General features: G+C 38.1%; 1 protein-coding gene across 4 annotated transcripts in view; it reads right to left on the reverse strand.

The window, feature by feature from the left end:
• The window catches only part of pknox2 (pbx/knotted 1 homeobox 2), a 165,355-nt gene that overhangs the window by 136,732 nt on the left and 12,162 nt on the right, over positions 1-16,461 (reverse strand). For all 4 annotated transcript variants that reach the window (XM_088088366.1, XM_088088365.1, XM_088088362.1 and 1 more), the window contains one exon: positions 12,403-12,607. The gene's annotated coding sequence lies outside the window, so the exon portion shown is untranslated. The remainder of the gene's footprint in view (positions 1-12,402; positions 12,608-16,461) is intronic.

Raw genomic sequence — 16,461 nt, forward strand, 5'->3', positions numbered from 1 at the left:
TTTCAAGTAAAACCAACTCGTCAGATTTTACAGTGTAAAATACAAACTGAGCCATTACCACAGCAGACGCAAGAAAGAAAACATAACTAATAAATAGATCAAATGGGGGTTATATAACCCCATATAACAAAACATCCTGATGCATAATTTGTACAATATTAACAGACATTATCAGCAGGAGGATTGTCTTACTGACCTCTAACTATAAGCACATTTATGTGACTCAGGAGTGCACACGTCATCTTCACACTCCTCCGGAAACCTCTGTCACCCATTACCCAGTCCAAGTCTCTCTTGGACTGCTGGAGTTGACTCATGATTGCTTGCAGAGTCGCAGCTTCAGGCCAAACATGATACTCTGACACTAGTCAACAAAGCTCAGAGTTGTCCAGAGCACGGCTCTCACAAACAATACCGAGTCGCTTTGAACAGGAATGCCAGATTTTCAAATTCACACCAAACATCAGCTCGGGAACATGTTCTTGGAAGAAATGTCTCACTGTAGGTGTTGATCCTGTTTCAGAAAAGATTATGGCTGAGCGAATGTGAACAAAGAGACTGGACTTGGCGACAGCTCTTGTTGTGCTCTGTAGCTTTAAAGTGGAGGTTAATATCGGCGGCACTCATGTTTCCTTACACTCTCAGCAAAGTCATAATGTTCTGAATGTAATGAAGTGAGGAGAGGAGAGAGCAAGGACGATGAATATACGGCCAAGGCAGCAATTGCTGTTTCATATGGACAGCTGATGTTCGGAATAACCAGTCTACTGTATGATTCTGCATTAATGACTTTCTCATAGACGTGATAATCACATTGGAACTCCATATAGATTACAATCCTTGGCATGATTTAGAATGCAGTGTGTGTCAAATGTGTCTACTATGCTTTTATATAAAAATAATTATTTGTTATTTATAAAGGACAACATTATGTCAACCATGTTTTTTTCTAGGGAACAAAGTGCTACATTATTTTACTACAAAACAGAGGGGGTGTATGGTACACCTCAAACCAGAGCTCACGTGTGGTTCATTTTAGGCAGTAGAAGCACTTAAGTTAGTTACTTTATTAACTAAATGTTAATAAAGTACAAGTGTATTGTGCTTCAAGCGGCTTTTTTATGAGCAGTGACAACACTGAGATAGCTGATATTGTGAGTCTGTCTCTGTGTTGCACTATGGCAAAATGTGGTCCTGCAGACAACTATTGGAGCAGGAACTACCACAGAAAGTGATTTTGAGTACTATGCCAGGTGTTTATATGTCTGTCTGTCTGTGGACAGATTTTGTTACTGCGACAGCACATCAAGATGCAGGAATAAATTTTATCTTTCGAGATCACAATAGCCTTTTTTACACAGAGATCACACTATAGGGCTGCTGCTAAGTCCCTTCTTTATGCTTCCTTTGCATATTTACACAGAACCAAATGACAGCAGCATCACTCCACTCCATTTTGTGATTTTAAATAGCGTCTGCCGTTTTGTGGAACCAAAAGACGCATGGCATGTAAAACAATGGCGTCCGCCTCTCATGCAGCATATAACGTATGCATAACGCTCTCTTAATAATAACTGGGGTATAATGTCATCCTCGGACGGTAAGGAGCTCCCGAATTTTGCCGCTGCTCTTTTTCAATTGCTAACAACTGCCTTTTAAATCTCCCGCCGTGTGGTCACTAACAAAATACTTAATCAAAATGTCACACCTACCCGCCCATGATCATGTCTTTCTAGCTTTATGTTTTACACAGACCTCATTTCGGGGCTGTTACTACTCCCGGTCTCGGTACAGATGCGAAACAAGTTCGTCCCCCTTTTGGCAATCGTTATATACAAAACGGCAAGCTGGCACAAAACCTTAAGAAGAGGCAGTGTAAAAGCATATAATGAAGGCAAAGTTCACATATGGGTGCAGTCCAAGCAAGAGAGGGGGCAGGAAGTAAGAAATGGGGCATTGGCCTTCTAAATTTACGTCACTGGCGCAAATTCTTTTTAAATGGCGTATAAATGCATTGCGGCTGGCATGGTCCCAAGATAGTCTCTAGTTCAATATGCAGCAAACACCATCACCTTTTAAGTGCTCATCAATAATTATGCTTTTTATTGTGTTTATAAGTGTATATTGTAGGAGAACTAATTAAATACATTGTCAGCATTTTGCAGAGACATTCTGTTACAACATACTTGGCAGATATGTCCATTAAAACACTGCCTTATTATGTTGTTGGGGAAAAGTAATTAGGGTGGCATTGCATTTCTCTCAAAACGTATTTGCTGCTGCAAATTAGTTCTATACAGAATACAAACATCATTCCTGGGAAAGTCCTCCAACCCTTACAGCCACATAGGTCAAATGTTTCTTCCCTTTAGTACAGCCGACAGGGGCTTTTCCTACACCAGTATCCCTACTATTGGACAACAGAATAGCTAAACTTTACAGGTTGCAGTTTTTAACACGTAGTTAATGGTAAAAAAGCAGTCGAAGTTGCACCAAAACTACATTGTTAGGTGGGGAAAAAAGTTCATGGTCTGGCTTAAATTAAGTAGGTTTGTTACTAAGGTAACTTAAAATGACATCCCACAAGACAAGTGTTTGGAAACTACATTATGTTGTTCAAATAACTTAACATTGACTTTTGGTTTCACATGGGACACAACCACCAGTCTCCTGGATGAAAGTCCAATACAACCTCATCCCAAGTTGTCACATATCTCCACTTTGTCAGTGGACTTCCGCATCTTCATATATCCTCCTGTGTCTGCTGTTGATGTCAGGAATGCAGCAACCAACAAGACATCAACAAAAGCACATGGTTAGGATTAGGCCACAAAGGCACAGGTCGTTAGATTTTGGCAACAGAAGCAGATGGTTAGGTTGAAGAAAAAAATATCATTGTTTGGCTCGACATTCATATGGGAAGCAAACACCACACTCCCAGGTGAAAGTCCAGGGCTCAAAATGAAAGTTCTGGGTTTGTTGGACCCATCCACTGCCCCTCCTGGCCGCCCTATGGGGACCCTCATGCTCCTGAAATTATGCCATTACCGGCAGTATTTCGACCTTATGCTGTCCAGCAGTGTATCATATGGCCACAACAGGTTCCATCAAGCTGACTGGCACTGTATAACACCACCGGGAAAGGTGGCTTTGGCTAGAAAGTCCTGTGTCTCAGTCCATCCATCTATGTGGACATTGTCACTCTTGATACTTGGTCACCTGACTTACTGCAAAAAACTAAACATGGGTTATGATTTCTGCTGGTGAAAAAAAGCTTTGTGCTTTTATTTTGTAAAACAGTCTCAGCAGACAGAGCTGCTGTGTCTGGTTATGATACAATGTGCATTTTGTTATTTTTTTATTGTGCCATATTTATAAAATGTGACTCATTATGTAGCATGAACAGCACTTTAAGTTAAAAGCTACTGGCTAAACTCCATGGAAACATGAGACTTTGTAATACAGTGTCAGAAGCATTTAGATCCTTTGGGCACGGATATGAAGTGAGATAAATCCAGCAGCACCAAGGCATCCGGGATGCCAAAAGCCTTAATGAAAGATTACACAAGAATGAGACAGTGTAGTCCTCTTTTAATATTTTAAGAGCCAAAAGTCTTCTAAAACACCATAAAAGAGGCAGCCTTCCCATGGAAAATGAAATGCACTTTGACTGAAGCCTGTGCCGTCATAAAATCATGGCACTTTTATAGCAGAGGACAGAACTACATAAAGGAAGTCATTTGCAGCTAATAAGAGTGATCACTAAAATGCATTAGTGCAGATTATTCTGTCCTTGCCACTGTACAGAGCTTTTACCAAAGTCTGTTGTTAAGCTGCTGTTTCACCCGAGAGCCTGCACACTAACAAGTGTTTCATCAGGCATCTGCAAAGACCACTTGGAGATTAACAGCAAGGTATACAAATGGATTTGAAGAGAAAGCTGTTTCAGTTAAAGCCTAATGTCAAAATAAGGAGCAGCTATAGGCTGAGTGAAAATATTGTCCTTCAGATCAATTGTGTCCTGGAGTGCAATAGGCTGAAACATTCAGATGAGATGTGAGTGGCAGAAAGAGCAATACACTTGAATAATATCTTTGGAGAGGATTCTGAAAAATGGAACCGTGCTCCAGTAAATAGCCTTTTGGAGGTCACAACTTTAGCATTGTTGCATTTCCATTCAAAGTGCAGCAGACTTCAACGGGCTGCTCTGCCAATAATCAAAGTAGGATGATTTCAAAAGGCCAGCCACCACCATTTCAAAGAGGCAAAATTTTCATCTCTGTAGCACACTTTTCACATGTGACTTGGCCAATAAAAATAATAATTATAAATAAAAAAACTACTTCAGACGGCTGTCAGAGATACACTTTACCATAGTAATACAAGTTAGATTAGTGTTCACAAAAGTAGCTTCTGTTTATGTGCACTTTGTGGTGTTGTCCTGATACTGGAATTTTCTAAATTCAACACAATATCTTGAAAAATATCTATTTAACACCATTTAGGCAAAATTGATATTGAGGGCATATGAATAAAATTTTTAAAGCAGCAATGTGTAGAATTTAGTGACATCTAGCGGTGAGCACTTCGACCACAACCAGCTGAAACTCTCATGTGCCAGGTATACATTCCCAGTTAGGATTCCCTGAGTTTCAGAGGTTTTTACCACGTGCACTTATTAACCACAGAGGGTCTCTTCCTGTCCAAAATGTGTCCAAAAGTGACTTAAATGGCTAAAAGCGATGAATAAAGCAGTTTCACATTAAAAATGTATGTTTTTGTCACACTGTTCAGCTCGTTGTGGAAGGGTTGCTAACTTCGGTGGTCAGCATGCCAATGTGATTGGGTCTATCTGGAGCCAATGTTTGTTTAGTCCATTTGGACCCACTCCAGGCCCCCAGGAAGCGCACTGGGCTTTGAAGGCAATATTCAAAGTGGCCAAAGAGAATTTCAACTTCCGGGTCCATCACATGACGCTATTGAGCCCAAAAAAACTTTTTCCAACAGACTTAGATGGTGAAAGAAACTTCTGTCTTTTTTGAGTGTATAAACTCCAGTACTGTGAGTTACTTAAGTTTGTGCAAATTTTTACCCTGAAAATATCTATTTAATACCATTTAGGATTTTTTTTTATTGGAAACCTGTCTTCTGACTCATTGAGGAGGAACAAGCACTGCACTGCTGACAAAAGCTGGAACTAAACCTGCAGTATGAAATGGCTGAATTTTAAGTAAAAAAAGAAGCATAAAACAATAGCAATTCAGCTGAAGATGTCAAACTGCAAACTTACATTCGCACTTGGAAAGAGAAAGCCAATGCAACATTTATGGTCCATATTGCGTGAAGACATTAATGCATGGTATAAGTCAGAGCTGCCTAGAAAACCAGCATTGACAACATTTCAGTCAGAACCAAGTTTTAAAGAGTATTACACTGGGGGAGATTTTCAATAGTAGTGACACCATTTTGGCCCATGCATTTATTCATTTTCAAGAGAAGCACAAATATGCAGCCCCACAGTGCTTGGTGGGATTTTCTCTGCTATGATCTGCTGTTGAATTCAAATCAAATATTTTGAACCTCACCCAGCTCAGCTGTTACCAGGACTCTCAAATATAATAAATTCAGGATTTACTGGCAGGCTTCATATTTCTCTGTGTGAAGCTCTACTCATTTATTAGGATTATCTACATTCCACCAGAGATAAGAACCAAAGGCACAATGAGGTTCAGAGTCTTGTTAGAGGTCTTTAAATGCAGAATATATAATAAGCTGTTGCTAATTTGATTTTGTGCTTGATCCTTGAATAATAACCACTGATGTCTAAAAATAATATGTTTTAATTGTTTTTACTGCAAAAATAATGACATCAAAAGCAATTTATACAAACACTATGAATACTGAAGATATTAAAGTGAGGAAACAGCCTACTTCTTACAAATCTTTGAAATTTCACCCACAGTAAACACTCTGTATGCAGTATGTGTGCATCCTGCTGGTGACAGACCTAAGTCGTATTGGAGTCCTCCTTTCTATGCCATGACTTCGACTTAGTTTATGGAATGTGTCCCTGCTGGGTTTTCATTTCCTCTGTCTGAAAAAAGGAATGCAATCAGAGTACTGATGCTAAAATCATTACCTAATGACTAAAGCCTTTGTATGACTTCTTCCATGCTGTGGCCTTCACTGTTCAAGCACACATCACATAAAACTGCGCAGAGAGGAGCATTTCGGGAAGTTTGTTTGGCTGTCTGCAGGCTCGACTGATTCAGATGAGGTCAGCCTGATCAACCACTGAATCACACACTAAAGACTACTGTAGACTCCTTTAAAGAATATCTATATTTCAGCAGAGTAGGTTTTGATGAACAAAGCCATATTTGGACAATGTTACATGTTGTGTAGTAAAGCAATATAAGATGTGATTTGTCCCAAATTATACGTACTTTTACAATAATACATGCTCATTAATCGTTTAACACCTGGAGTGGCATCAGTTTTCTTGTGCTGCGGTCAGATCCCTTTCACAAGTTAGTAAACCTCTGAAACCTGAAGAAATGGTCCAGTTTCATTTAAAAACAGAGGAAAAGGGCAATGAGCAACTTGGAATGCAATAAGCTGACAATTAGCTAAGAGTTATTATCTGATATTGTAAAGAAAAAACAAAAAAAACTACAAAGAAATGTCCAGACTCTCTCTTTCGTAAGGTTATTTTAGTTATTTATTTATTTACATATTTATTTATTTATTTAAAACTTCTTGCCATTTTTTTCAGCCAGTTCATGTTAAGTTGCTCATTGCCCTCTCCCCATTTCCAAGGGCTAAGAAAGCACTGAAATTAACGACAATGGGCCTCATGCAAGAAACTATTTTGCTCTTCTCTTCGGCAAGTGAAAATTTTCCGAGTTGTCAAGAGTACTCAAAACATCTCATTTTCACAGCCCACAAATTGTTGACCAACACACAAAAATGTATTTATTTTATTTCATTAAATTTATATATTAAATTAAATTAATTAATTAAATTTATATTTAAATTTTATATTTAATCTATTTTTAAGTATTTATAATGACTGGATTATTAAATTTCAAGGCTAAAGAAATACTGCATCAATCCCAATTACTGTAATTTCAGTTACTGTGCATCCCTCTACTGACCAGAGCTCGAATGTAACTAAGTACATTTACTCAGGTAATGTACATAAGTACAAATTTGAGGAACTTTTATGTTACTAAAGTATTTTTCATCTCATTTTCACCTCTACTACACTCACTTTAGAGGGAAATATTGTTCTTTTTACTCCACTACTATTATTCAATAATTTACTAGCTCCTTTACAAATCAAAAATGTTGTGCACAAACCATATGAAAAACTAGCTGAAACAATTGGTCAGTTACCTGGAAAATGAATGGAAACTATTTTCATAATTGAGTCACTGAGTCATTTTTCATGCAAAAATATTTAGTTAATTTTAGTTAAAATATTAGTTATTTCAATTATTTTGATTCATTAAATTTATTCACATTTTTCTGCACTGGGTACTTTTACTTTTAATATTTCAATAATATTTCAATACATACCCCTGATTGTACCTCCATACTTTAACTTAAGTTACATTTTCAATCTAGGGCTTTTGCAAGAAACTGAGTATTTTTCCGGTGTGCATTAATACTGTTACTTAGGTAAGGATCTGAATACATCTTTCAGCACTGCTGCTCACACTGCAAATGTTTTGTTAAGCTAGGTTATTGGTTTTTCTTCAACACCAGTACTGACACTCTGGAAAATCACTTACTCTGTATAAAAGAGTACATCAGTTTGACTATTGCAGAAGTTCTTCTTTTTACAGCCTTTTTTGGTGTCATGTCTTCAGTCTTGACCAAGTGCCAAAGGCTTTGCACACAGCACAAAACCTGCCCTTATGTAGTGTTTAGGGGGTGTTAACTATGCTAGCTGACTAATGATCAGGTGGCATTCATCATCAAGCACACCTGGTCAGAAGAGATTTGGATGGTTGAGAACATTTTCTGCATCTGGAGTTGACTTCCCATTTTTTCTCTTAACAGAAAATTAATAGAAAATATTTAAGAGAATGTTGCTGCATGAGGCATTATTGTTTAGTGAAGCAATACAAGATGTGATTTGTCTCAATTTGAAAGCTCATTAAGAAGGCACTGATATGGCCGTTTCAATAGAGAAAAACCACATTAGATATTGATAGACATGACAAAAAATGATAATGAAACTAAATTGTTATGATCTTTTTTTTTTTTTTTACTCTTTTCAAGTTGTTAGGGGTTAAAGTTTTTGTTTGATCTGTTTGAAACTTCAGACATTTATTTTTATTGTTTAACTGGTCTGTCAGTTAAAATGCTACACACAATAACTTTCTGACTTAGGTCCTATACTGCATGTATTTTCATGACATCTCTATGTCCTTCCAGAAACAACGCTTCGTGATGTTGACAGTGCGGAGGATCATTAAATTTGCCTGCTGCTCCTCTTGGAGCATAAATCAAGCCAATCCATCTCTCTCCGACCCCGCTCCCTGGTGGCTTACTTAGAGCCATGCCAACGCAGCACTGGCTGCGGAATGAGCAAGGGTAAGCATGCAAGGGCTGTCCTTAAGCCGAGCTGTCTGACGGTATAAACAGGCCTCTTGTCTCCTCCTGAGAGCAATAGGGATCAAGCGGGCTTAGTGGGCATGACCTGTGAGGGCCCAGACATGGCCAAAACATGCTACACAACACAATTGTCTTAAGGATTGCTGCTCTATTGAACATGAAAAAACTAGCCTACATCACATTGCCCACGGGCCCGGAACAGGACCTAGATGCACTCCACTGAGGATACCCAGCAGACTAAAACCTTATGAATAATTCTGAACATCCTCCCTCTTTTTCCTGCCTGATTTAAGAGAGCGAGGCCCTCAAAAACAAATTAGACAACTCACAATCTGATTGGAATCTTGCAACGTAAGGCCTATTAGCCTTACAAGACATTAAAAAAATCTATTCTTCTCAGAAATGATGTATTGGTTGCTTTGGCATCACGCAGGGTGGAATTAGAGGGAAAAAGGCAAAGGAAATGACAAGACATTTGCTCGTGGTTTAATTTCCTCAATTGCTTTATGGCCATACATAAATGCTTAAATTGGTTTGTAACATATGCTCTCCTCGCTCTGTTTACTTCCTTCATTTAGTGTGACTGAATCACTTTATTAGTGATTATCCCCTCAAAAGCTGCAGGAATGCACAGCATCACACCTCATCATGTAATTTACCCATATAGTAGAAATGGGAATATGCAAATACTGTGAGAGTATTTTGCAACACCAAATATGCCCCGGGGCTGCTTGTCCAATGACACAAATCATCAATTAAGATCTCAGCAGGGTTTGGGGATAAACTAAATTGGCATTATCCCTTTCTGAAAATATGTAGAATCGTGTGGGGTACATCATAACAAAGAACAAACATCACTGAGGGTGATTAGTAGTGATGCGTTTCAACTCATGTGTTTGAGCATGTGTGTGTGTGTGTGTGTGTGTGTGTGTGTGTGTGTGTGCGTGTGTGCTGTCAGAATTCGTTCCCAGCTGAATCATCCACTTTGAGACACTGACAAAGGTACACAATCATTTGAATAATGTAAAAGGTAACAGACCCTCTTTTGGTCTTTCAGCAGCGATTCACAGCAACAACAACGGTGTCTTTCAAAGCATTTACTTTCACAGGGGGTGCGAGTTGAGCTCCTCATGGGATTTTCATGCTCAGCACTCTGCACCTGCCGAATGTGTTTGACGGAGGAAGCTGAAGTGGTCTAAATCGCCATTGTGATTTCTCAGGGAAGCAGATGATTAGTAAACAAATGGTTCAGGCATATTTAATTAAGCTAATGTAGTCCCAGAGCTCAGACTATAGTCTTTGCTGTGAGGGGCCTTTACTTTGCAATATAAAGTTGTAACGTTTTAACCAGATGACAACAAAGAAACTGGTAAGTACACTGTTAATATTTCTAGGATTTTACGGGATGTAATTAATTTTTCATAAGAAAATACTGTAAAAATGATAAACCAATACAGATACAGATATGCCGTGACTATTTTAAGGATTCTACAGGATTTAACTGTAATATATTAATATAAATTACTGTACAAATGATACAGCGATACAGATATGGAGACGCAGTGATCATTTCCAGGGGTTTATAGGATGTGACTGTAAAATTTAATATAAAATACTGCAAAATTGATACAGATACAGAGATGCTGTGATTATTACCAGGGTTTTACAGGATGTAACTGTAATATTTTAATGTAAATCACTGTAAAATGATACATTGATAGAGATTTGGAGATGATGTGATTATTTCCAGGGTTTAAAAGACTGTAAATAATATCTTAATATAAATTACTGTAAAAATGATACAGCGATACAGATAGAGATGCAGTGATTATTTCAAGATTTTACAGAATGTAACTGTAATATTTCACAATAAATTACTGTAAAAATGTGGAGAAATACAGATATGGAGATGCTGTGATTATTCCCAGAGTTTTATAGGATGTAACTGAAATATTTTAAATCAAAATACTATAAAAATGAAACAGATACAAGATGCTGTGGTTATTAAATTCAGGATTTTACAATATGTAACTGTAATATTTCATAAAAATTACTATTGAATGGTGCAGCTCATTACTGCAAAAGCAATGCAACTAGCAGCCAGTTATTTACTGTAAATGTAAAAACATTTTATAGTGTAAAACTGGATTTATATATCCTAAATTTATTTGCATTTATTTGCATTGAGCACCATCTTTTTTTTTTTATTTAGACGTGTTTGCCAAATCTGTGTAATGTGATATTTGAGGGGCAGAGGTCAAAGCTGAGAGCGACTGAACAGACGAGTCGACTTTCGCTCTCAAAACTAACAAAAATTAGCCTGTGAATCTGTGCCTTTTGAATTGCACGATCCAAATCAAATCCAACAGTGGCCCTGGTATTCGAGACAAGCTGTCTGAGAGACAGCGTCAAATCACACTGACGGCATTTCACGCCAGTCAAGCGTCTCCTATATGAATGAAAGAGTCATTCGAGCAATTGTGGAATAAACTAGTCAGAAAGTGGTGAGTGGCGCACAAAGAGGGCCAGTGTTCAGTATGGAGAGGTTTCGCAGGGCAGGGAAGGCTGGGAGTAAACATTAGACCTCACTGAGATGCAGATAGTTTAAGCCTTAGAAACACTTCAATCAGAGATGGATTCAGCAAGAAATGCAAAGAGGGTTAGACTTCCTGTTTGACCTTTTAAAATACACACAGGTGAGGAAAATACATGTTTTTTTTCTGGAATAAATGCATTGTGTAAAAAAAATAATAATATTTTTGTTTTACTTGAAAAAACTACTGTTGCAAGAACGCAAAAAATAAAGACAGATGCCTCTCACAAGTTGGAAAAAAGGGCTAAATTCACAAAGCTATTGCAGTCAGATTTGAAAAACTACATTTCTAAATAAGGTGACATATTCTTCACTTTGACATATGCCTTGGTTATTTGTTTGTTTTTGTTACAAACAAACACACACACACTTACATACACACACAGAGAGACAATACTGTCTATAATAAAAATGTATTATGGAAATAAAACGGCCGAATCAATTTAAAATCTAAAGTTATTTTACACGGAAAATCCTTTTCCGTTTTCCCTTGGCCACCCAAAATAAAAGCATTTTTAACACACCACGCAACTTCAACACCAACACAATTGCAATGGCAGTCAAAATACGAGATAACACGCTTTTTTGCGCGGTAGAATCACACCGTCACATATTCAGTACAGATATAAATCATCAGAATGCGATGTGGCGCTCCGCTGCTAATTGACAAAGCCGTAGAAATAAAACGCCAGCTTCCTGCAGCTCGTCCTGTCCTCTTGTCACTATTATTGCGATCATTCTCTAAAACTGAAACCTTTTGCACATAAGCATCCTCCGCTAAACACAACCTCCTAGATACTTGCATCACAAACATCACCGACTCATTTTAAAACAAAAAAAAATCCAAACGCAGCATCAAGCAAAAGAAAGAAAAAAAATCCACTGGTCTTTCAGTCCAGCACAAAAATGCATCTCCTCTCCTTTCCCTCTCTCTTTTTTCTCCCCCTCCTCTTCTCCCCCCTCCCTTGGTCTCTCTCTCTCTCCCTCCCTGACTCTCTCTCTCTCTTTCTTTCCCTCCCTCTCTCTCTCCCTCTCTCTCACTCTGGCCTGGCTGCCTGTCTGACTGTATGAATAATGTCCTGCCTTTTGTAATGAAGGAGGGGGGGGGGAAAGGGGAAAAAAGGACGCTGAAGTGGTAAAGCCCTGCTCCCATGCACTGACATTGAAAATGAATGACAGCTTACCTGCATGCCAATCTTCATCAGACTGACACTGGGCTGACAGCACAGCCTATACTCCTCCACACAGCTGGTGACGTCAGCCATGCCAGGCCCCTCCCACCTCCAGCTCCGCTCCCCGTTTCTCCAACACCGGGCTGCTGATGCCTTCCAGTGTCCATGGGAAATACGGCAATCACGCGTGGGGAAGGGTTGCTTCACGACGTAACCCCTGCAACCACAGAGGAAACACTGCATGAGTGCTGAGGTTGTTTGGGGATACTGCTTCAGAGTAATCAACAAATCACGCTTTGTTCTTCCTGTTGCCTAGAATTAATTTTTTTGTCCCAGTTAGATATCACAAATAAACAAGAAATGTCTCCACTGTTCTATTTAGGCATAAAGACACACAAAAACAACATACCAACATATCACTGCATTTAATATTATAAATCCTAATCACATTCAGTTATTTCATTTGCTTTCAGATTTGGTGTGTATCTCCGATGGCAAGAGTGTGGTGCAGGCTGTGAGAGTAAGGAACATTAGTCAACAACCTTCAGTTACTTTAGCCTGCAAGACAGATAACGCATATAATGTTTTGTTAAATTTGTTGTTGATAAATACATCTTACTCATCTTGCAGTTTTCCAAAAATAGTAATAATAATAATAATAATAATACTCAAATCTGGCCCCCGATATGGTGCCGAGGGGGCCCCAGAACAATTTTGTAATTCTCATAAAATAAAGTGATTCACACTGGGAATAGTTTTTATATTTCTAGTATACATAAGATATTGTGCATAAAACGGCATCAGAATAGAGCTGGTTTATCAAAAAAGTGCCAGTGAAGGATCCCCCACATCCCTAACAGAGGTCCTAGCTCCTAAAATCATAGAAATGTCCCTTAAATCCTAATATAATCTTAAATCTGAGAAATGTCCTAAAATCCTTGAAAACATTCCAAAATCCTAAAAACATTTTTAAAAAAAATCCTCGAAATATGCCAAAGTCCCATAAATGTTCTAAAATCCTTAACATAAAAATTAAAAATTGTATGAGGCTGCTTTGACTGGCCCCTGGCCCACCACACATTTTGCAAAAGTGGCTCCTGAGCAAAGCAGGTTGGGCAGCCTTGCCAAAGCTCATGCCCTCATTCTGACCTATATGTTACTACTGAATTAGACACCAGAAAAATTGATTCACGACATCCATGTACAGTATGGCTACAAACTCTTTTTAACATTTGTTAATTTATCTAGGTGTCAAATATGCTCTTAATTCAGATATTTTTATCACCTATGACAGGATTCAGAAAATAATGTTCATGGAGGAAATGCACATAAACACCAACAACAGCATTCGTGAATATCTACACTGTTAAAAGAAACTATTTGTTTTCACTTGAATATGTTGATGTCTGGGCTTTGTTAAATTTTAAAGTTAACTGAATTTGAGAAAACGAGTTGAATCATGAAAGCATTACCTGAATTTGTCTTTTCAAATTGATGTAATATTTTTAGGCAGCCAGGACACTAGAGTTTTTTTTAAGTTAAAACAATTCATTTCTTTTTAGAATGTAACTAATTTTGTTATTCTGAATTCTACAATTTTTATTCACAAACAAAAATTATTTAAGTCAGTTCAGCATTTTTTATCATTCCTCCTGTATATATCCCTCCTCAAATGAGTTTATTTTTTAAAAAAAAGAAAAAAAAGCTTTTGGAAATCGTAGGGATTTTTTTCCTGCTTACTCTAATTGAATATACTCGTTTTAGCTTGAAGCCCTGTTTATTTAGTTTATTTTTATTTATTTATTTATTTATTCACATCTGTTTATTTATTTATTTTTTGTCATTCCTAATCTTCAAATATAGGCTATATAGGCTCTATCATTCAAATTTTTTATCCTTCATTTTTTTCGAAATTAAAAACCATGAGACTTCACAAAGATAAGATATTTAAGTCATAAATGAACTAACACAATAATCCCTTCCCCTCGTCCCTTCAGGTCCACTTCTCTTATGTTCTCTCTCACATTGCGAGTAACTTTGGACCTTGGATATATCATTAGAATAATAAATAAGGAGGAGGGAAAATAATAACAACCATAGTAAAAAAAACACACATTGTGCTCCTTCTTTTGACTGTTGAACCAATAATCTAAATCTATCACATTGTTAGTCTCCCACTAAGTCCTCCATTCTGTTGTTGTTTACATGTGCTGTTATCATTTAGATGGGGTTTTTGTTATTTTATTTTTGTCAATTAAAACCAAAAAATAGTAAGAATACTCCACGCCACACACACTGTGGTGTTCTGGTGTAAATGAGGGTAACTGTTTGCTTTAAGGTTCACTTCTCTCAGTGACTTCATAAGTATCCCAGATCATTAACGAACGCTGCATGCATGGATCTTACGAGGGTCACTTAAAGGCAACATGTCTTCCTCTAGTAAGCTCTCAGAGCACCACTTCGGAGTGGGACTGGAGCGCACGCGCACACGCACATACAGGCACGCGCTGAAACAGCCGCCTTTGAATCGCGGATCTGGCCAGCCCCCTGTCGGTCTGCATTAATAATTACATGCTTCAAAGAGACAGGTGGACTGGTGGGAACCTGAACTACTGCTGCAAATAAGAGAGGGAGATTCCTGTTGAGAGCAGAAATGTCCCTCTATTGAATAGTGGACACCCCCCTGCTGAAAACACACTGCAGACTAAAGTGATTCACAGTGGGATTTTGTTTTGTACTTTGAGTTTACATAAGGTGTCAGAGTGCATCAAACAACATCAAAATAGAGCAAAAAGTGCATGTGGAGGATCCCCCACACCTCCCGACAGAGGTTCTGGCGAAGCCCCTTATGTCCCAAAATCCTAGAAATGTTCTGAAATCCCAGAAACACCCTGAAATCCTAGTCCTCAAATCCAAACATTCAAAGTCCAAAAAATCTGAGAAAGGTCCTTAAATCGTAAAGACGTCCTAAAATCCTAGAGACATCCTAAAATCCTAAAATGACAAATATTGTCAAATTCAAGAAACATGATATTGTCCTAGAAATGTCCTAAAATTCTAGAAACATCCTTAAAATCCTAAAAAAAATGTATTAAAATCCAAGAAACATCCAAAAATCCGAAACGTCCTAAAATCTGAAAAACATCCTAAAATACTATAACTTTTAAACGGAGGCAGTGAAATAACCATTATAACACTCTCTGTCCATTAACAACCAGAAAATTGTTTTGAATAATATGTTTGAAGCAACCAGGTAGAAGCTGCAGAGGCTGTCTGCAGTGACCAGCCACCAGTGAAGCCAGGTACTATGTTAACACCTGTGGTGATAACTGGAGCTGGAGCTGTAGTGAGTGTGCCTGGATCAAATGTGCTTTATGCTCCCAGTCATTACTGTCGCTTGTTTAAAATAGCATCTAAAGTTGCATACCAATCCAGACTCAACATGTCTGTGTAGGTTACAGCATCATGCAGGGATACCAAGCCAGTCGCAGCTTCCCCATGTATCTTTCTAGGATTTTAGGGCATTTCTAGGATTTTCGGATGTTTCTCAAATTTTAGTACGTATCTTGGATTTTAGGAAGCATCTCAAATTTTAGGACATTTCTAGGATTTTAGGATGTTCCTTGGAATTTGAGACATTTCTGGATTTAAGCATGTCTCAAGGATTTTAGGACATTTCGAGGATTTTAGTAGGCTTCTCGGATTTTCGGACATTTCCAGGAGTTGGGGACATTTCTAGGATTTTGGGACATTTCAACATATTTAGCATGTTTCTGGAATTTTAGGCCATTTCTAGTATTTGGGGACATTTCTAATATTTTTTTTTATGACTTTTCAAGGATTTTAGGGTGTTTCTAGGAGTTTGGGATGCTTCTATGATTTCAAGGACATTAGGGGCTCAACTAGGACCTCTGTTGGGGGCTGCGGGGGATCCTCTACTGCCACTTTTTTATAAACAAGCTCTATTTTGATGCTGTTTTATGCACTCTGGCACCCTATGTATACCACTATAAAACAACAGTGTAGATTGGGCCCAAGGGCCGTAAATTGAGTATAACTGGTCTAGTGGGT

This window comes from Plectropomus leopardus, chromosome 15 (assembly GCF_026936395.1).
Source record: "Plectropomus leopardus strain MGB_pleo_1.0 chromosome 15, ASM2693639v1, whole genome shotgun sequence".
Taxonomy (NCBI): Eukaryota; Metazoa; Chordata; class Actinopteri; order Perciformes; family Serranidae; genus Plectropomus; species Plectropomus leopardus.